Source organism: Chrysemys picta, chromosome 11 (assembly GCF_011386835.1).
Source record: "Chrysemys picta bellii isolate R12L10 chromosome 11, ASM1138683v2, whole genome shotgun sequence".
Taxonomy (NCBI): Eukaryota; Metazoa; Chordata; order Testudines; family Emydidae; genus Chrysemys; species Chrysemys picta.
The window spans coordinates 23,658,770-23,681,388 of record NC_088801.1 but is presented as its reverse complement, the minus strand read 5'-3'; the positions used below and the strand labels follow the sequence as shown (position 1 = coordinate 23,681,388).

The 22,619-nt window shown below is 40.5% G+C and overlaps 1 long non-coding RNA gene across 3 annotated transcripts; it reads left to right on the top strand.

Annotated features, from left to right (window-relative positions):
- Positions 1 to 14,755: 14,755 nt before the first annotated feature.
- Positions 14,756 to 19,801, top strand: LOC103306384 (uncharacterized). Of its 3 annotated transcripts, none has more exons than XR_006176991.2 (4): positions 14,756 to 14,898; positions 14,988 to 15,419; positions 16,840 to 16,973; positions 17,757 to 19,801. It is a non-coding gene; the product is annotated as an uncharacterized LOC103306384 (long non-coding RNA). The 3 variants fall into 3 exon arrangements; XR_010591552.1 differs by having other exon boundaries at positions 14,763 to 14,898; positions 14,985 to 15,419; XR_509305.4 differs by lacking the exon at positions 14,756 to 14,898 and having other exon boundaries at positions 14,933 to 15,069.
- The last annotated feature ends 2,818 nt before the right edge of the window (positions 19,802 to 22,619 follow it).

Below are 22,619 nucleotides of genomic sequence, written 5' to 3'. Positions count from 1 at the left end.
TAAATTTACAGAGGGGGAGAAATAAAATAGAATTTACAAAGGGGGAGAAATTTCTGTCCCAGAAATGGCTGGTCACAAAAGTCACATTTATGACCTTGCTGGGTATGTTTCTTAAATAAAATATGTTATTTTGTTGCCATGACTCCAGTCTTCAATAGAAAGATTGATGGACAATCAATAGCCTTTTAAAAAAATAAATATCTTTCATTGGCCACTTTCTATGCCATTCCTTTTAACTCCCAGCACAGGGGGCCATAACTTCGAGCCAAACCTTAGCTGCTGAAACTGTCCTTGGAGGCCATAGGCACCCAGGTGTAGGACAGTGCAGGTCTGTCTGTTCTGTCTTGCAGTGGAGACCAGACCAGAACCTAACAATCCTGGGACTGATCAGGGCAATGTAAAGGGGCTTATAGCTACCTTTGTACCCCATCTCCAATTCCCCTACCCCTAGAGCGGTAATGGGTGCAGCATGAACAGTCCCCAGGGTCTGACCCATTGTCCTTCTATTTGTATGGGACTGATAGTAAATCTTTTTCAGGACCTTTGTAAAATATGCTAGGGGCCTCACACTGTGTTTCAAGATGTGAATTTGTTTGAGGATTTAAAAAAAAAAAAAACACACACACAATTAATTTCCTTTCCATAACAGACCAATGTCAAGGTTGCTGGGCCCAAAATATCTCATCTACTTTTTCTCTCTCATATTTTGTCTGCAAAATCCATGTGATTCTTTATAGGTGCCACCACACCCACAAAAAATATCCTTCAGGATATTTATTCCCCTCAAAATACAAATTATTCTGTTCCCCAGTAGTTATTTGTTTTGCATACACTTACACAGCTGAATCAAAAGCAGCAAGATATGAATAAATATATAAATAATGGAAACACTGAGGTGCAATTTCTCATGTTTAACGTAACACAGGGGAATACATTTTTATAGCAACCCAGTAAATGTTGTAAACTGATGTTTTCAATTGCAGTGACTCAGAATTAACTTCTAACTGATATCTAAACTAGTTGCAGCTTTTTATAGTCTCATGCTTTAAAGCCATAATGATTTTTTTCATCAGCTGTAACAGAAGAAATTATATTTTACTAGGAGTTAGTAGAGGTAAACCATCAAAAAGGTAAAACTGAAACCACTTATAAATGATTATTTTTGTTCCACATAACTTCACTGAGTGATATAGAGGCCATAACCCTTTTACCTTATAGGAATGTATATGGGTAGTTCATTACAAAAGAGTGTACATTGTTTGCCAGTGTGATAATTAAGGGAAAATATACCAAAAATGTAAGAAAAATAAGGTTCTCCTTTCTTGTAATGGTAATTCAAATATTATTTAGCCAAAGCAGAGATTTTTGTGTGCCTTTTTTTAATAGAAACTTATTCCCTTCATCCACCCCAAATAATGTGGACATTGGCACACACAACCCCATCCCCCCTTACAAATAATCCAGGGTCACATGCCTAAAAATTAAAATAAAAAATTAAAATAAAAAATAAAAAAGAGGAGAGAGAAGAAAATACCACCATCTGAAGGTCAAAGTTTCTTTCTGATTCTTCCATGAGAGGGACACTTTGTGGGATCCTGGAATGTGGAGTGTACACCTTGCAGATTCTGACTGGACAAACCCACTGACCCTGGAATGTCTTCTCATTTGTTATTATTCATTATTTGTATTACAGTAGTGCCTGGAGGCCTTGACCAAGATCAGGGACCCATTATGCTAGCCACTGTAGAAACACAGAGTCCCTGCTGCAAATTGCATAGAATCTAAATAGACAAGGCAGAAAAAGGGTGGGAGGGGAAACAGAGGGTGCATCTATCCTGCAAATAAATGCATGTCAGCTGACACTAGGGTGTCCAGACAGCACATGTGAAAAATCGGGACGGGGGTGGGGGGTAATAGGAGCCTATACAAGAAAAAGACCCAAAAATCGGGACTGTCCCTATAAAATCGGAATATCTGGTCACCCTAGCTGACTCAACTTGTGGGGTTCAGGCTACAGGGCTGCTTAACTGTTGTGCAGATGCTTGGGGTCAGGCTGGAGCCTGGGCTCTGGGACCCTCCCTCCTCACAATTCAACAGCCCTGTAGCCTGAGCCCCGCAAACCCAAGTCAGTTGACATAGGCCAGCTGCAGGGGTTTAATTGCAGTGTAGAGGCATGGAGAGGTGAATGGCATGCCCAAGGTTCAACAGCAGGTCTGTAGCAGAGCTAGGAGTAGAACACAAGTCTCCTGACCCCTACTCCAGTGCCCATAACCACTAGCCCACACTATTTCTCAAAGCTGTTCTTTGGGCTCCCCGGTATCATTATCAGTCATAGCACATTGGCTAACCACCCCCATTCCCACACCGTACACACCTACATTTTTCAGAGGGTGTCACAGGCCCAGACCACAAACACTGATGAAGATACAAACTTTGTACTCCTATAGCCGGCAGCACCCAAACACCTGGATTCAAATGCTTCTGAACTTGGAGGTTTACAATCCAAAACTGAAGTTCCTAGAGCTGACTTCTTAAAGAACTAGGTTAACGCTGTGAACTCTGATATGAACCAGAATCTTGGGTTTGGATCCAGGTTTTTGGGCCCCATCTCTAGTTAAAAAAAAAAAAAGGATAAAAAGATGAAAAGATAATTGCAGAAACTTAAAAGCCACTGCTGCATTCTTTTAAAATTACAAATTAAGCTATAAGTGATTCCAAACGATGCTGTTTTTATTAAAAATGACCTAATAATCTCATCTTCCTTTCCTTTCTTTTATTTGGGAATTTATTCTATATCCTGGTAATCACACATAGAAATTACACAACACTGCACTGGATACTCCTGACAATATAAACACAATTGTTTATCCAGAAGCATTATAGGTTCATGCAAAAAATGGCATTTAAAGCTTGTGGTCAGATCAAGAAACCACAAGTATAATTGTTTGTTTATCTAGCCAAACATTACTGTGTAGTGTATGTTTATGGGGTTGGTGTCCGTTCCCCTCCCCCCCCCCCCCGTGCATTTATTTATTTATTTATAATCCGTTTTAAATTAGAGTTATAGAGTGAAAATAAATGATTAAAGGCAAACAACTTATGTCAATGCATGTAGAAGGATGTTTTAGTATGTAAATTGTTTCCTTTGTCGTGGCTTATATTTCTTGGTTTTATGCTTCCATAGAGGCTCCATGATAACAGGGCCCTTTGGTGGAATTTCTACATATTTTCTCTTTAGTTCAGGGCAGCTGGTTTCTTTCCTCTCTGAGGAGAAAGCTGAAGTATATTTATCACTCCAACAGTGACTCAAAACAAACAGGAAGTCTTCATCAGCAGACTCCTGGGCAAGGCAGATACTAAGGTACTGGCAGAAAGGAAACAGAGGCCTTTGTCTGTGGGAGTCAGACATACACGGTATATTGCAGTTACAGCAGATAACTAGATTAGAGATCCACCAAATTATTTTTAAAGTCTTTTTAAAAAAGAAGAGAGATCCCAAGATATTTGCAGGGCTTACTGATACCGTGGGTTCTTGTGAAGTTTCCCACCAAATTGTAGTTTGTCAGAGGAGTATGAACTGCCCACCAAGTGCCTGACACTCTTGATGAACCTATGTGCAAAAGGAAACCTGTGAGTGAGCTATTCTGAGAGTTTTCACTTTGATCTGGTTGCTTAGGAAAACCACTCCTTTAGTCTGAATAATTCCTTCTTTTAAAGCAGGGCTTTCCGGTAGGGCTGGCCTTCTCATGACTGTAAGAGAGAGAGAGAAAAACTCAGAAAGTGTTAGCTATTAAAATGAATATTGACATTTGAAGCTAGTTTTTTAAATTATGTGTTTCCACAATTGTGAGTGCATCAGGCATCGATCCTCATTGAAACTTTATCTCCATGGGCGACTGGAGAAGGCCAGAGAAGTGGAATCACTGTACTGCTAAAATTCATATACACCCCTACCCCGATATAATGTCCTCGGGAGCCAAAAAATCTTACCGCGTTATAGGTGAAACCGCGTTATATCGAACTTGCTTTGATCCGCCAGAGTGCGCAGTACCCCCCCCTCCCCGGAGCACTGCTTTACCACATTATATCGGGTCGCGTTATATTGGGGTAGAGGTGTATATACACACACGAGCCAGCAGTGACATTATCAATCCTCATCTTCTACAGAATACAATGCCTCACTCTGATTGCCCTAGGATTGATTAGGGACAAGGATGGGCAACTTTAAAGCAGCACAGGGCCACAAAAATCCACTAAAACCCTTTGGCAGGCCATACTTTTTTTAAGTGGCTACATATTACATAACTCATAAATGTTTGCTACAATATGGCATGTTAACATACAATTAACCATGAATTAACAGTGCAAAATTGAAGTTCTTAAATATAAAATCCCTTATTGCACAACCTTAAAAAGGATTTAAACAAAAGGGATTAATTCTCTGCCGATGTGCAGAGAATTAATACATGAAAACAAAACATCAGAACATCTTTCTTAACGTTTTTTCTCACCTGCTCCCAGTCTCTGCCTCCACTCTATTTTCCCATGGACGTAGGCTCTGCCATGTGGGGTGGAGTCCAGGACTGGGAGCAGGACCCCATGTGTTGGGTCGCAATGCCACTCAGATTTGGTTTGGCCACCCCTCCATTATGCCAATAGGAAAGAGACTCCACCATTACACCACCCAGCTCTGGTTACTTCCTCCCCATTGGTGGAGATGTGCCCCAACCTGCCCACTACTGGGTGGGCCTAGCCAGAACCTGACTGGCTCTCAGCTCCCAAACAATCAGCCAACAGGGAGGCAGTAAATGGAGCTGCGTGGTGTGAGGTGGAGTCAGAGCCTGTGTTGATGGAGAAGCACAGCCGAGCACAGCAGTCTGAGGAAGCAGCAGCTTTACTAAAAGACTGGACCCTAAGCAATCCAGCTCAATCTTAAATAAATAAATAAATAAAAATCTGGGGCTGTGACTCTGCCTATGGGCATGCCAAATAAAATGATATGGCAGCCCCTGGGCCACCAGTTGCCCATCCCTGGACTGGGACTATTTGACACATTTATGATTCTTTGTTTTAATAATAAATTTTTCCCAATATCAAAATATTATTTAAGATACTACAGAACACCTTAAAAAGAGAGGGGAAAAACAGCCCATACATCCCAATAACCCCTTCTCCAACAAAATACAATGGAAGACCAATATTGGTAGTAAACTACAGATACCACTCAAAACTCATTAGCAAAGACTGCTTAGAGGCCTCTAAATTACTTTTGGTGAAATACCTATAGTCTCCATTTAAAAAAAAAAAATGTGTTATGAAGCTCCAGTCCAGCAAAACATTTAAGCACATGTTTAACATGAAGCGTCTGAGCAGTCACATTGGTGTCAATGGATCTACTCACATGCTTAAAGTTAAGTATGTGCTTAACTGATCTCCTGGACTGGGACCTAAGATAGTGCATTTCAGGATCAGTGTAGGCTCACAACACTGACATCTATGTCATCCAACCCCATGTCGGATATTCTGTAGGAATGATTTCTCTAACTGTGAAGAAAGTTAAAGCTTCATACTGTCTTATTTCAGTGATAAAATTTATTTTGGGCCCAAGCTCCTGGGTTGGCAAGAAGTGGCAGTACTGTAGTGATTCCCTCCTTCTACCCTCACAAAGTATGGGTAGAAGGAGGGCAACATGCTCAGCCCCTCACAGAAGAAGAATGTCTTCTATTGCTCTTGTGCCACCCCATCTAGCTGGCTCAAAAACAAGCACTGAAGGGCCCATGCCACAGAGGAAGCCCTCTTTGGAACCAGAAGAACAAATCATTCTGGAGGAGCTGTGGAAGGACGAGTCCACCAAGGGGGGGAAACTGGATGCTCTCAAAAATACTCACACAGATTCAGGAAAGCTTCCAGTCTTCGCCTTTTCTCTACTTCCCCTCACTGTTCCAATGGCCTTTCACAGTCGCCAAGCCAAGTTGGTGAAAAACTCTCAGAAATGGAAGCTCAGTTGGTTCCCTTGGCACCCACCCATCACTGTCACTCCAGGTTCACTGTCCACTAGGAACTAACAGGTCCTATTAAATTCCAGCTGTGGCCTACCTTTTACCCTCACAATGCAAGAGTACCTCTTCCACTTGACTGAACATTCGCCGTGCATTGCATCATGGATTTGGTCCCCAAAGTCTCCTGGCAAGTCTGGGATAGCAAGTGTTGTGTTTGTCAGTTTTAGGGCTCCGTCTCTCAGACATCCTTGCTCTCAGTTTCTTCTACTTAAGCCTCCTGAAGTGTCTTCTAGAATAGTGGCTTTTCTGTTTCATTCACAAACAGCTATGAAGCCACCTCTTTCCTTCCTACATAAAATTTAGGAAGTTGCCATTATCTCTAGCTCTCCATGGAGCAATGTGCTTGTCTTTTATGATAACCTCATGTATCTTCCAGAAGCTTCTCAGTTTATTGACATGCCTGCTCCCCATTCATCTCTCTTAATTCAGGCACATGCAGACACACACTCCCAGCATGTTGCCATTTTCATGTATGCCCGTATTCCCTTTTAACTGACTTCATGCACATAGTCTCTGCTTGTGCCAAACTCATTAACCCTCAGCTTAGCAACAATTTTCAGCAGATACTTTGTTCTACAGCATTTGATTATGATGATTTCACATTCCTTTTTTCAGAGTTGGGCATGTGCACAATGCTGTCACTGTAAGTTATGTAAAAATCGCAGGCCTCAGGCACAAATTAGGTAGGTGAATCCTTTTGCAGATCAGTCTGCTACTCCCTCAAGTCTGACTTTAATAACACATTGCACTTTTAATTGCAACTTCCATCTAAGGATCTCAAAGCACCATACAAAGGTGTTCAAGCACTATTGTCCCCAAGAAAATTAAGTTATTGAGAGATGAAGTGATTGGCTCAGTCACATAGGAAGTCAAGGGCAGAGCTGGGAATAGAACCCAGCTCTAATAACTCACAGTCCAATGCTTTAGCTACATCATCACACTTCAGAGAGATTGTGGATAAATTTTCCGCCATTAGGGCCAGATTATCTGCTGTGGCCAGCATGGGGCTATAAGACTCAAGTTGGGAACAAATTAGCAACTCAAATGTGCTGGCTGACTGGCAAAGGTTTACTAGTCAAGTATAGCTGGAGTGCAACACATTTCAGTCACACCTCTTTCCCACCCCCAAAACACTCCTCTTTGTCCCTGACGTGTCCTGTGCAATTAGAGCTGTGGGGAAGGGGATATGGAAGCCAGCTACACCAGATCTCTGCTGGGGGAATCAGATTGTGGGATACAGCCAGTCTGAACTCCCTTTGTGCTTCCTGAATGGCACCAAGGAAGCCAAGCGGGACAGAAACTCCGTTCCTTAAAGTGAAAGAAAGTCTTGGTGATCTCATTATCTGGTCTACAAACAACCATACATCAAATATTTGATACCACAGGCCTTCTGAAGCTGTTGTTTCAGTGCTATAGGAGTATTGGTACCAAGGATGAAAATATTCTAATCTTGATTGGTTGGCTGAAAGTAATTTTTCCCCTGTATTGCTATCTGTCATCTTGTTGCTTCTTCCCTCATCTACTTTTGTTTCTATTTTTCTTTGAGCTACTTTATGTAGCGACCCCACGCTGAACTCGTCACTCTGCAGTATATTGCAGTGTCCAAAAATTCTTATTCTGGAAATTTGCCAATGTGTCATGCTGTACTGAACTTAAGATGCCATTCTGAATCTGTACCACCCATCTACCTGACAACTGGCTCAGAATGAGAAATAATACATGGGACAAAAAAAAGGGGGGAGGAGGGGAGAAAAAGACAGAGACAGCCTCAGGAAAAGAATCCACACGCAGACTTACACATTTAATTGACTTTAACCAAAGCCCCTTTTTTAAAGGAAGTGTTTTCAAAATGAATACTGATATTTAAATCACAGTAGTAGCAGAGGGTCAAAAATGAAATTGAGAGTGGTGAGGGGACAAGCATTTGGAAGCCAGAAACAAAGCTTGGCAGTTGAAAGCAGCAAGAAAAGTGTTATGCATGCAACTGCTTAAGTCTTGCTTGACTTTGTGATGACAAAAAAAAAAAAAAAAAAAAAACCTGTGTCTCTTTCTCAGCTCAGTGATTACAGCAAACCCACAGTGCCAGCTTCAGACTGGCAAGGCAACTAGCATTGCACACAAAAACAAATTCATTGGTTGTTTTTTTAAGCTTAGATTGATTTAATTGTGAAGGTCTCTCACACTCACCCATTTCCTCTCCATCATTTGAGGGATATTTCTCCTTCTACTGTCCTTCTTTAAAGCTAACAAAATAGTAAACAAACAAGGAATGAGAAAATTATATACTATGCGTGATTATGCCCCTCATAAAACTCACCCGGGTTTAAGAGCACTAGTGAAAGAAGTACAGCAATGCTACTGCTGCTGAGAGTTAGTTTGTCATACCTCATAGCCCTGAGAGGTGTTGGTACTGCTATTTAATTGTCAGCAGATGAAAGTATTTCCAAGAGAGGCACTTTCCATCCTGTCTTTCCCTTTAGAATCTGACATTTCTGATACCTAGCCCCCCCCCCCACACACACACACACACACATTCCATCCAGTTGTTCCAACTGAAAGAACAAACAAAACAAGATAGATTTATTTAAAGAGATCTGAACCCTTAAGATACTTTAGCCTGCAGGGCCCTATACTGACTATACTGAATATTAAGAATTGCAATTTAGACATAACAGTGTTGGGTCAAAGGTTCACTTTTTAGATATGGAGAACTGTGATTCATTTATCTGGATTATTAGCATATTATAATTTTTCTTGAACAAATACACTAACTTCAGACAATGCAGAGGAAATGCTGCTTCCTATTTATGTTTGAGCTTACCCACGTCAGCCCTCATGAGAGGTCCATTCCAGTAGGTCCACCAGATTGTCCATTATAATGTATTGTGCGCCCAATGGGGACCAGGAGACATTGTAGGATTTGGGAGACCTGCAGGAACGCACTCTGCACTTTTCAGTAAGAACCACTGGCCCACATGAGACTTCAAAGTAATGAAATAGTAAATGATCTTGTTCCAAAGCAATTTTCATTAGCATTGATCTGCTTTTGAGATACAAAAGTTATAGATCATCCATTAATACATTCTGATCTCCCATTAGGATCCCAGCCCCATGTGTCTTCAGAATTCATTTTTCTTATTTTGGGATACAGAGACTTAGAGATAGATTCGGATCTTGTTTACACCTTTGCAGATCCAAAAAGTTCTTTAGAAGCAATGCAATTATTCCAGACCAACTTAACAAGATCAGAATATGTCCCATAGAGTGGATCCCCTTTTTCTAGCAACAAAATGGGGCAAATTCTGCTCTCAGCTACATCGTGTAAATCTGGAATAATTGCAATGATGTTATTGGAATCCAGTATAGCTGAGGGCAAAACTTGGCCCACTATGTGCAGTGACACCTGCAGGGATGATGATAAGGCAGTGACTTTGAAGAAAGAAAAGTAATAGTATCAGGATTACTAGAGTGTATGTAGTCAACCGAGCTAGTTCACCCACCCTCTTCTAGGGAACAGATCCTCTGCACATCAACCTGACAGAGAGGAACAGTCATTCTCTTCACATTATAAAGATACATACAAGAACCATAATTGAACTGTCAAGATGCAAGCATGCCTAAACTGAGTAACCATATGATTGCATGACAGTAATCTTTGTCCATCAGTCCCTCTCTACTGTTTGTTACCCTCTTTCATTAGGCCATATCTAAAATTCAGATTGTAAGCTCTTTGTGGGCAGGGTCCTTATCTTTCTGTCTGTAAAGCTTCACCACTCTTTTCATAAAAATAATAAGTGATTTGGTTGCTTGGGGCGTTTTCTCCCCGGAAATATTCTCATAGGTTAAACAAAATGTTGGTGTCAGATAAGAGTGGGTAAAAGATTTTTGATAAAAGAACTGGGTGAAGAAATGGATGCACTTATAGGTTCTTAACTCTTCCATAGCCATTGAGCATCTACCACCATTTTCTTTTGACTGCTGTTTAGACATTTTTAAGGTCCTTCATTTTCAGGGGTTTTTTATTTAAAAATTGCAAAAACCCAGAGGGTGCGGGGGAAATTAGTAAAACCAAAAATGAAGGGCACTGGAGGGAGAGGGCCCAGTACCCATAGAGGGGGAAAGAGGGCTACTCACCATGTAGCAGTTGAGGAAGCCTTCCACTCCATGCAGCAGTGGTTTGGTGGTCTCAGCTGCTGGGACCTTGCTTGTCTCACTCCCCACTACACAAAGGAAGTGAACAGGGTCCAACTGAAGGGCCAGGAGGGGAACAGAAAGCTGCAACTCTTGAGTACTGACCCCCCCTGCCGGAAGAGCCTCCTCCTGACCCCAGGCCTTCAATGTGGCCCACTCACTTCCCCAGCAAAAAAATTCCCAGATCCCAGAAAAGCACACGTTCAGGTGAAAAATGGGTAAAACCTGAATACTGACTCTTTCAAAAACTGGGGAAATTGCGGGGAAATTGGTAAATACCGGTAACAAAGAGCCTTAGATAATTTTTATTTACTTGGGGATTCCTGATCTTGGATTTCATAGTGTACAACTTTCTTTCTCCCCCTAAAAGTAACTAACTGCAGCATGTAGCCCAAAGAGCTTACATTCTGTTTCCTAGATATGGACAGCACATTTTACTTACAATAAAGGTCCTAGATTTTCCTGTATTTGTTAGTAGATTGGCATCCTTTTGAAGCACTAAAACACTGATATTTCTTAGTGCAGTTCTCTTAAGCAAATAGATTGGTCCATCTTCCTAATGAAAGCGAAGTGAGCTCTCTCACACACATATATATTTGTGTGTGTGTGTGTGTGTGTGTGTGTGTGTGCGCGCGCTTGTGCACATTCCAGCATTTCTAAGCAATTTGGTCATCTGCTTTCTTGAACTGACAGTCATCTGCTATGTTCCGTGAATTGGACTGAGTTATTTAATTGAACAAGCTCTTGTCTCAGTACAAGTTCCTCTTTCTTAGCTGGTTTATTAAATATACTTTCTTCATCAACATCTACAAAACAAACAAAGTCTGTGTTCTTACACACAGATTCAAAATCTAGTATAATTCTACCATGTGGCATCTAAGTCTTTAATGTTGTTTTGTCCTAACCTAATGTCGTGTTTTAGGATTTCTCAGACATGCTCTTTCTGTGTGCACTCCTCGACATCTGTTTACAAAACTTGTTGCATTTTTTCCCCTTCTTTATTACTGCACTAGAAAATTCCTTGCCCAATTCAGGCTTACACTCACCAGAGACTGATTCATGTCAGTTGGGTTTTATTCTATCATTAACCATTTGAAACCCATATATACAAACTCAGTCAAGGGGAGGTACTGCATCATGAGATCTATTAAATTTATTTATTTTATGGGTTTTCTCTGGTGTGCACCACTTTAATATCTGATCACCTACAGACCCTCTTTAATATATCCTCCCAACCCTCCTTGAGATGTTGGCAAATATTGTTTTCCCCGTGATACAGATGAAAGCTTGAGATACAGTGAGATTAAGAGACTTGCCCAAGGTCCTACAGGAAGTTGCAGCAGATCTGGAAACAAAAGCCAGATCTTCTAACTCCCTGTCCAGTGACTTAACTTCTGGAATGAAAGACCAAGCTCAGCTCTGTGGTAATATTAGCACTATCATAGTTCTTTTAATATAAACTTTAGAATGATTCACAAGTTAACCAGGAAAGTACATATAGCTCCCAATGCTGCTTTCCAAGGAAAAACTGAAACCACCCTAAAGCAGTTGGAAATTAGTCCTTGTATACAAAACAGCATAAACTGTTGTACTCTCTGCCTCTTCTTCCCCTCAGAGTAAACCAACCATAGGCATAGAAGTTACTCTAAGGAAAAGAATAGAAGCACTTCATCTATGGATCACATACTTCAACCTATGCACTTAACATAAGCAAGACATAAAAGTAAGAGTTAATAGTTCCTGAGTCATTTTTTTCACCCATTTTCTTTTTCTTAAAAATCAAAGAAAAAGACCCCTCCGAAAAAACTGTTCAAGCCATTCATTGGCAAATAGTAAAATAATTCCAAGTATCAAAAGATGATCAGAACTGTAGCTCATACAGTATTTATGTCTATTCTCCTCTCCCTGTTCCCACATCACTATTGATATCAATAGGAACAATACACGCACATACATACACAGTATTAGGCCTTATCCTTATTCAGCACAGCGACCCAATGAGGTCACCAGAGCTCTAAACATGAGTGCAGGAATCCACCCGTATGGAAAAGCCTGCAGGGTCAGGGCCCAATTCTTCCATCCTTACTCATGCTGAGCAGTGCTCTCCTCTGTGAATAGCCCCATTTAAATTAATGGGACTATTCACAGAGAAAGGCACTGCTGCACGCAGGTACAGGAGGCAGAGTTGAGCCTGTAGGGAAGAAAAGAATACATTCAGGTATATAGTAGAGAGAACTTTCCTATAGTTTCACTTTTCTTAGTAGTCCAACACCTTGCTCAGTGAAATGAATTTTGTGGTCTCAGTCCAGCTCCCACTGGACAGGTGTCAACAGCAAATCCACTATCACAATTGCTCTGAACTAACATTCTTGCTGTCAGTCTCAGCAAAAAGACCAAGGACTAAATGGGCACTGAGAATAGGTGGTCTCTCCATGGCATGATTATAGCACACTGGTGAGGGCCTCAATCGTTATCGTTCATGAGCAACGCATACACACACACACTCACTTATTAAAGAATAAGCTCCCAAATCTCTGTCATATTCAAGACCTTTTAATGTAAGCATTTTAGTGCAGTTTTAATCCTAATGCCAAAAACAGACAAAAACTTTTACATTGTCTCCATATACAGGATGCTGGCTTGACATCATTTAACAAAGACAATGTTCATGCTCTCTCTCTTTGTTATCCAGTATTTGGAATCATGTGAAAAACTTGGCTGAGTATGAAACAACTTCAAAAGACACATTTCTGTGCCAGCCAGAATGCATCAAAGTAGGAAAACTAACGACCCAATTCACCTGATCCTACTAGCTGATAGAAAAGTACAGGGAAGCTGTTTTATCAATGTACCTTCCTAACACTTCCTTCCTATTCCAGATTCTATTTAAACTATTCTTGCATCCCACCAACCAGGCCTTCAGTCTGCTGCAGTTCTCAACTTTAAGGGATGTGAAAGGAAAAGCAAAGGAAAACCTTAAAAAGAGAGGCCTGTACGTTTCTGTGCAGTTACTAAGCAGTCATATCCTTCTGCTTTCCCCTGAAAATCAAGTATCACCTTATCGTTTCCTCACCAAGATTAACTCCTGCTTCCTGAAGAGTATTTCTGAGGTAGAAAGCAGAGGTGGTGAAAAAAAGGGGGAGCTGAAAAGCCCAATCTGTCAAGCTCCATTTTAGAAGAAAGGAAAACTGAAAAGTGAACGTATTTAACATGAGCTATTTCCTGCACTCAGGAGGGAAGAAAGCATGCTACTAACTGTGTGCATGAGGAGATCTGCACTAGTGTTATCTCTGACCTGCAGCTTAGCCCTTGTGTCTCAGCTGCCAAAAAGCTCCTATTCAACGTTATGCTGAGTTCATCAATGCTCCACGTGTCAGGATCCTAACAGGAAAAAGCAGGACAGACAGTCACTCTATTCAACTGCCTGGGGACCCCATGACAACTAAAATCCCCTTGCAGACTGTCCATATCAACCTACGGCAGGTCAGAACACATAACCCCTCTAGAACCACAAGCTCAGGCCCACACCCTTTCCCCTTGTCAACACTGTCACTTTAAACAGAACATCTAGCCTTATCACAAAACCTGAAGTAAGTATGACAATTAAGATGGATTGCAAAGCCTGCTTGTGCTTTACAATTAACAATAACTTGGCAGCGTGTCCCACGCAACTGTTGGGTGGTATGGCAAGAACTTTATCCCTGCTTAGTACTGCATTAGCATATTTAGTAGGCTGCAAGACATAATTCCTAAGATATGAACATATTTTGTCTTTTCAAAAATCTGCAATTAAGCTATAATGTGCAGACAGTGTACAACAGGCAATGAACTTTGCAAACCCAGTGCTGTAAGGGGAGTGTGCTAAAAATGGTCCTTTTACCTTATGTCAATTATCTATTTAAGAAGGAACCTATTAAGTAAGAAAAGTTTTAGCATAATCTTGGTTAGGAAACAGTAACAGCTCAGAAACTATAGTTGATATTCAATCCTGAATTCAATATGTAAACAATGGAATGCTTAAACAGTGTGTTATTTTCTTAGCAAAGGCATGTACTTGTCTTCTGCTATTCATTTTAATGTTTTGCCTCCTATCCTCAGATAATGCAGATAGTTTTCATAGTAAAACAAGTTGATAGCTTCATGGTAGCCTTTTCTTCTATATATGAAGTCTTTCTCTCTCTTTCTCTCCCTCCCGCCCCCAAACTTCATGTTATTTACACTTATTTTAACACATCTGCCAAATTAATTAAATGCTTTAGAGAGATAGTTATTTGGAATGTCCTGACTTTACTGGTTTCCTACACACAGCACAAGAGACACTCAGCCCTCTTAGCTTTTAAAGTATGTTTACGGTATACATTATCTGTAAAATCAGACCGGGTCGAGGGGGGAGCAAAGATCTTTCTGCGATAGCCAGGACATTGTCCTTCTTGACATCTGTGTTGCTGGTGGACAGGATATCCTGCCAAATGTAATAAGGCAACTGTGTGACCCACCTTGTGAGAGAGGCACCACTAACTGATTAGAGCACAGCAGGAGTGGGTGCTGATTCTTCTAGCCCAGTGCTGCATCCTCTACACAGAAAAAAAGAAGAAGAAAAAAACAACCTCCCTTACAGAAGGGAAAGGAAAGAAAAGGCCCAGTTTAGGTGAGTAGCTCAGCTTCGGTAACAGAGAGAGCAGATGAGAGTAACAAATGCAATTTCACATACAAAGACTTTTTTCATAAAACCAGCAGAGTAACGGATTAAACCACCTGGCAATCCTGGCAAGAAAAGAAGAAAATCTTAGGCTGTGACAAACCAAACCAGGTGTAACAGGTATAAAACTTTTGCTTTCCAATAATACCCCTCTCTTCCCTGGAATGCGTTGACAGGTGCAGAAGTTCAAGTTACAGTGGGGAAGTAGCAAATAAATACACAGCATTAGTGTCTGACGTGCTTGCTGAGCAACCGGGGATGTTAATAACTGGCAAGGTACACTAATCTCTGATTGCAACATTTGGTTTACCTTAATCTGGAGGGACAGCTGTATTAAAGAGGGAATTATACTAATCAGTTCAAGGCCCTTGCATATAAAACTTCCCATTAGGCTTAAAGTACAACAGCTTACGCTCATTCTCTAGGAGCCTTACATCTGGTTCTGAATACGGCTGTCTCTCATTTGCAAGGTACAAACTGAAAACAAGGGAGGGGGGGTGGGGAGGCTGACAGTTGCTGGAGGATGGCTGATAGAAGAACAAGCTACTAATTCTTTGAAATTTTTTACAGCACAAAACTAGCTGTAAGGCATCTTAATACTAAAAAAACCAGGCATGTGTTATCAACCCTAGGCCATTTTTTCCTGTTACCGGAGGTGACCAACATAAAATAAAATTGATGATGTCAGTCAAAAACAGCTAAGCACAAAGCTTGGCTTTGTTATCTTAAGTCAGAAGGTATGATAGGCCATGCCATATGGCTTTAATCCTCCTATATCTTCCATCACCTAACAGGCAACCTTCATGTAGCATGACCTTATTTGGCTGGTCTCAGGTTAGGGCTGCCCAAAGGGGATTTTTCTGTTTCTGCCATATCCAAAGGTTTATGTTGATTTTTTTTTTTTGAGCCCTGCAAACTATAAATCCGACTGATTACTCTGCACTCTTTTGCTTGACTGAGCCTTTACAATCAGACATCCCCGTTAACAATAAGCTCCTAATGAATCAAACATCTATGGCATTAGTTTCACCTAGCTGCCTCTTTCCCATGCACTGCAGCTCTTTGTCAGACCTGGCTTGATGAGAAAAGCTAGTGACACTTGGTGCACCTATTGATAAACAATTCAGTAATGAGGGGCATAACAAAAATTACCTAAAACAACCTGATTAAAAATGACAGGCAAAGGCTACTACAGAGCTTCGCAGTTAAGGTAACTCTTGGACTTTGGGCTTGCACAAAATAATTAGGTGCAACAAAATTCTCTCTAAAATTACAGCTTTGCACTGATCTTGTTTTTTAATCTAACAATTTAATCACCATTAAAAGAAAAATATTCCATGATATTTTATATCAGATTCATCCTTTTTTAGGAACTTTGTGGTTCAATGTGGTATTGTTTTTTCTCTTTCCTTTACATTCTACACTGATAGTAAAGTCAGTGCTACATGTAGTTCAACTTATTAATTACCAGAAATTCCTAAATTAAAACTCAGGCTTATACTTCCTATTTGCTTAAAAGCACATGTGGGCTGTAAATAAAGGATAAATAAACTGTGAAAATGAAAGCTGGCTCCAAAGACAAAAATAAGAACAAAATGGAAAGACTGCACCACGCTCTTACGATTAACACCGGGATCTCTCAGTAAGAAAAAATGTGTTAAAAGGGCACGCACTGCAACTCTCAAGCAAACTTTGAAACAGGAGTGCAGGAGCATAACAGTGCTTGATTCAAAATAAGAAATGTGTGGGTTTTGCATTTGTGTAGCAGCATGTTGGGAGGGTTTCAATCAGTGCACAGATGCACTTGAAAATCAAATATGGACATGGGGAATGGTTTTTTTTTTTTTTGATACAGCAAATGAGGACTGATGACATGTTTATTCTTTGCAGATGGATCCAGTACAAAACCATACTCTGCAATGAAACAATATCCACCATTTGCTGCTTTCTAGAGCTGCAACAAAATGGTGGCAAGGACAGACTGCACACATCTCTCTCTCTTCCTTCCACATGCTCCCTACCTGGTTCGTGATCCTGACACACTCAGAATGTCACTTGGTTTTATTTTTAATTGTTTTGGGAGAGAGGGATTCTATAAAGGATGTGAAAAGAGACACTGTGGTTTGAAAATAGCAGCTTATTTCCTTACTGGGTAAACAGCAAAAGAGAAAAAATACCAAAGAAAAAAGAATTTGAATCATCATAAATATGTCCTTTTATTGTGAAAATATTTTTCTCAGAATAAATATATGCAGTTGGAATGGCTGGGTGAAGGGCTGAACCCAGGGCTCAGCTGGTGTAAATCATCAAAGTTTTGTGGACGTCCATGGAACTATGCCAATTTACACCAGCTAAGAATTTGGTCCGAAGTTCCCGGAAATGTGTAATTTACAGTTCAGAGGTAATACATACCAAATTATGCTGGAGATGCTGATGAAAATGTAGAGATATGGTAGCAATTTTTTTAAAAAATACAACAGCAGTTGCTGACCATCACAAATGGCCAAATATAACGTACTCATCTGAAAGGCAACTTCACTTTACAGGTTTTAGTAATCTTTTGTCAACATTTTCCAAATTCTGACATATACTTTGTATTTCAAGGGAGAAGCCAAAAGTTAACTATTCATTTAAAAAAAAAATTCCACACTTTTTACAAATCAGTGATTAAAGAAAAACACATGAATTAATATGAACTTTAGGGTCTTGTATGAAAGTAATTTAAGTATATCCATATCAAACTTTATAGACACTTGACTTCCACTACTGATTAATAATAATAATCCTATTTTCCCTTATATTTTCAGCATGAATACAAGAATACCAAAGCTAATTTTCTCGTCAATTTAAACAGTATCTAAAGAATTGCAAACGCAATTGGATATACAGGACTTGAGCCTCTTCTCACACAGCTTGGTTTGACAGCAGTGTAAATCCATTGTCAGATTTACACCAGAATAAATGAGATCTGAATCTGGTTCTGAATTATTGGAGAGCCAAAGATCTGATAGTAAAAATCCAACTAAAAGTACATAAATCTGCAGGTTCTTTTGACCCTTCTGTTCCTGGCACCATACCAAGTAGAAATCTGCAGTTGCACTTTCTGTGATTCTAACACCTTGTTATCATTATGGAACATAACAAAAGCCTACGTTGAGTTATCTAAATGAAATAAATCTACTGGACTTCCACTGCTGGATTTTATGAGATGTATGTATACAGTAAGTAAGATATATAAAAAAAATCTTTTTAACAAGTTTGAGCACGCATCTGTTGAAGACAGAGGACCTAATTCTCATGTATGTTAAGGCCACTTTGCACCACCCTGAACCACTTTAAGACCCCTTTATGCTGTCAGAATGGTACAAAGGGGCCTCATGGAAATAAGGATCAGGATTCAAAAGTGTGAGGGAGAAATTCTGCTTTCAAATACACCTTTGTAAATTTAGAGTAACACCATTGGCTTGAATGGAATTACTCCAGATTTACAATAATGCAAATGAGAACAGAATTTGGTTCAGACAATTAACAAAACTCCACCTTTTGCTCTATTTATTCCAAAAGAAAACTCTAATAATCTAATTCGACATATAACAAAATCAAGTTCCCCATAAAGACAAATTAATATTTCTTCATATGTGTGTTAAAGCCTGTATTCTTTTTAGGAAATGTGCATGCATTATGAAGTCAGTTTTTATTTAGCACGTGTTAAAAGTAAGATTCACACACACAGTCCTTGCATAAAGTCTGAGGGAACAGCTTTTGTGTATGGGAACTGGGTACACAAAATCTATCCTCCCCACTAACAAGCAGAGTGGGGGCAGCCCCACAAGCCTCTGCAATAACCCCTGGATTGTGACCCCTGCACGCACACTATACAGTGCTCTGTGACCACTGAAGCCACATAACTGCAGATCCTTTGACTATGTCCCTTCCCTTTTTTCAACTCACCCTTCAATCCTTCCTCTCTTCTGTACTGATCTAAGTGGAGCTAGCATGCAATCCGAGTTCTCCGTGTGCATGGGGTGCAAACTAGCCATGTAAGTTCTTATACACAGCAGTGGCTCTGATACATTGGATGGCACTCTGCAGTAGCTTTGAGCCGCATGAATTTCAGCCTTAGTGCATAATCTTTCCATGTTTTTGTCTGTTTGTCAGCTAATGACAAATACAACTGAAACATGTTCAGTTTCCCAGGCTTTTTAATTAAGAACTTTTTTTTCCATTTAGATATTTAATGGAGGGATAATTTACTACAAAGGAATTACGAAAGGCCAAACCCGCAGCTGGTGTAAATCAGCATAGAGCCAATGAAGTCAGCATGGCAAGAATCTCTGGGTGGCATAGAGCTACTATATTAGATCTATGTCATCCTTTCCTGGTATGTGATGTGACTCCAGCGATCCTCAGCCTTTAGAATGATCCCTTGGGGCCATATGCAGCTGGTGGCAACTTAGAGCAGCCCTTTGGACTGCTCTAACTTGTACCAGTCCCCTGTCAGCCACAGGCCATGGAGCTGCAATGGCATAACACCTTCTCCCTGTCTCCCCACCACCAGATCTGTGGCAACGGCAACTCCGCCAGATCAGAAAATACAGACCTATCATTAGAGTGTAACATGTGAGTGCTCAGGCCCTGGATAAGCCAGTGGTGGTAATGTCATGCCATTTGGCATGCTAGGCTTGTAGGATTATGTATCCTGGGTGAGAGTGATAAAAGTGTGATCTGCTACCTTTGTTTTACCAGAAATAAGTGTGTTGTCTTTTATTTTTGTTCACCTGACTTTGCTTTATTATTCATGCCATCACCACTGTTCACCATTAAAAGCAGGCCAATCTAAATAGTGAATTTATATGCATGTGAGGATTTTTCATTTGTTAAGTATGTTCCACACATAAAGAATGACTTTTTTTAAAAAAAAAAAGTAAACATTCTAATTGTAAATTTAAATGTATTTTACCTATTTGGCCTGATTCTGCTGTCACTTACACTGACATAAACAAGACGTAACTCCATTTTAGTCAATGGAGTTACTCCAGCGTAAGTGAGACCAGAATAAGGCCCAGCAAAAATAATTTAGGCCAGATCCTCAGCTCCAGGACTGTTGATGGATCTAGGCCAGATCTTCAGCTGTTGTAAATTGGCAATTTCTTTTTACACATAGGAGACACTCATAGACCAGATCACTCCCATCACATCCTGAGGGTGACAGAATATCAGCAGCTTCAGTGTGATTCTGAAAGCCAAATTCTCCTCTTAGATAACTTCCATAGGCTAGACCAGCGGTTCTCAAACTGTGGGTCAGGACCCCAAAGTGGGTAGCAACCCCATTTTAATGAGGTCACCAGGGCTGGCTTAGACTTCCTGGGGCCCAAAGCTAAAGCCTGAGCTCCACCACCCGGAGCTGAAGCCAAAGCCTGAGCCCCACCACCTGGGCTTGAAACTGAAGCCTGAGGGCTTCAGCCTCAGGTGGTGGGACTCACGTTACACAGGCCCCCTGCCTGGGGCTGAAGCCCTTGGGTTTCAGCTTTGGGCTCCCAGCTCAGGACAATGAGGCTCAGGCTTTGACAACCCAACCCCGGGTGGTGGCAGAAGGGGGTCACAGTGCAATGATGTTTGAGAACCCCTGGGCTAGGCAGCTCCATACATTTTATTGGGCCAAGACATCCATGTGCCAGACTTGGCCGTAACATACACAAGAAGATGCTGTACAATTTAGAAGCCTATTCCTAAGAACAGTTACAAATATATCACCTAGCCTACTATAACAAATTACTGCAAAGGCAGTTTTATCTAGGGATGAGTATATCTCAAAAGATTCAGAATTTAGGTGAAACTAGAATTTGCCTCCAAATTGCAGGGACCTGTTTGGACCCTTGTGCAGGTTAAGGAAGCCCTATGGGTTATTGCAACAGAAAAGAATCATTGGGACATAAAAATGTCGCAACCATTCCTCCTCACTCCCAGCCCACCACCAGCCTTCCCCAGAATGGCCACTGCAGCAGAGAGCACAGAGTCTGAGGAGGAAAGTTGGGACAATCCTCCAGAAAACTCCCACAACTGCTTTTCTGACCTTTTGTGAGAGGTGCATGGGTGCAAAGGAGCCATAGGACAACAGTGAATTGGGCCGATAGGGAACGGGACAGGGAAAGTCAGAGTGCCTAAAGTTTTTCATAACGGTAAAAGCCTTTCTACCTCTTCCACTCCATTGCTATACCATTCACTATGCTCACATCCTACACAGGTACAACTCCCAGCATCACACATAACACATTGACTTGATAACCTGAGAAAGAGGTTAGTCCTGCTTTGGACCCCCACATGAGCTGTCAAAGGAGGGATACCCCACTCCTGCAGACCTTCTACAGTAATTTGATTTAAACTTTGTTGCTCATTTAAGAAAACAAAAGTGGAGGGAGATTGCTTAAAGTTAGGTACAGTAATAAGTGATCAGATATTTCAAAGGTGCTGAGCACCCACAACTTCTATTGGCTTCAGCGGGAATTGCAGGAACTCAATACTTCTGAAAAATCAGGCCATTCATTTAATTGCCTCATGGGTTTGGGTGACTTTCTTTAGGCATCTAGGTTTGAAAAATGTTACAATGAGTTTTGCTCTCTTATTCATAAAAACATTTGGCTACTCCGTCAACATATTGCACCAGTAGAAAATGCATGGCGATCTGACATGCTAGTGTACCCTGGGACTGAATCAGATTTGAAATCTTTAGTTCTAATTAAATAAATAGCATATTATGTCATCTGCTTATATCCAATGTGTTATTAATTCAGAATTCAGCAAAGGATAATACTTCAGGTTGAGTGGGAAAGTGTACATTGTATGGGATGATAGTAAGGACTTCTCAACACACGCTTTATTAACTAAGTCGGTTTGAAACCACTATAGGTAAAGTGGTACAACTCCATAAAGCAAAGACAGTTATACTAGGAAAATGGTGCTTATTATTCCCATAAATTTAGGGAACTAAGTTACATCATTATAAGGCACCATTATACTGGTATAATTATTTTTATTTTTAAAAAAGTTAAATTGGTACAAAAGCTACATGTAGATCAGGTCTGGATGAAGAAAAATATGTATCTTGAGTAGATGCATCTCTTAACTGCATTTTGAGCTTCTCACACTTTTGAGATGCTTTTGAGGTAGAAGAATTATTCTATGGACATTGTAAAATGCTTTTCTGGGGGTTAAACTCATTTGGTACACATTGTCAACCTTTATTTTTTTTTTTTAAGTGTTTAGTGAAGTCCTAATTAATCTTGCATCCCAACACACTCCTGTTGAATTCTTTAGCCAAGGCCCACATCCCTAAAATAAGGAATTTCTAAAAGCCATTTCCAATTGGGTATAACTTTCTTCTCCCTTCCTGCTCATCTTCAGAAACAATTTCAGTCAGAGCTAGAAGTGTACTGAGAAACCCTGCTTAGAATCTCAAATAATTCCTGCCTATTCATTCATTCATTACCTCTCTAGCAAGAGAATGTGCAGTTACTAGAATTTTATACAATTAGTGCTCTGAGAGTGCTTTAAATGCAAACCTGTAAGAGGAAAGTAAAAACAAATCAAAGTTAATTGTGACTGGCTGGAACAAAATGCTTAAATCAATATGACGATGGCTCATCTGCTCGTCATTTAGCCATTACCTGGGA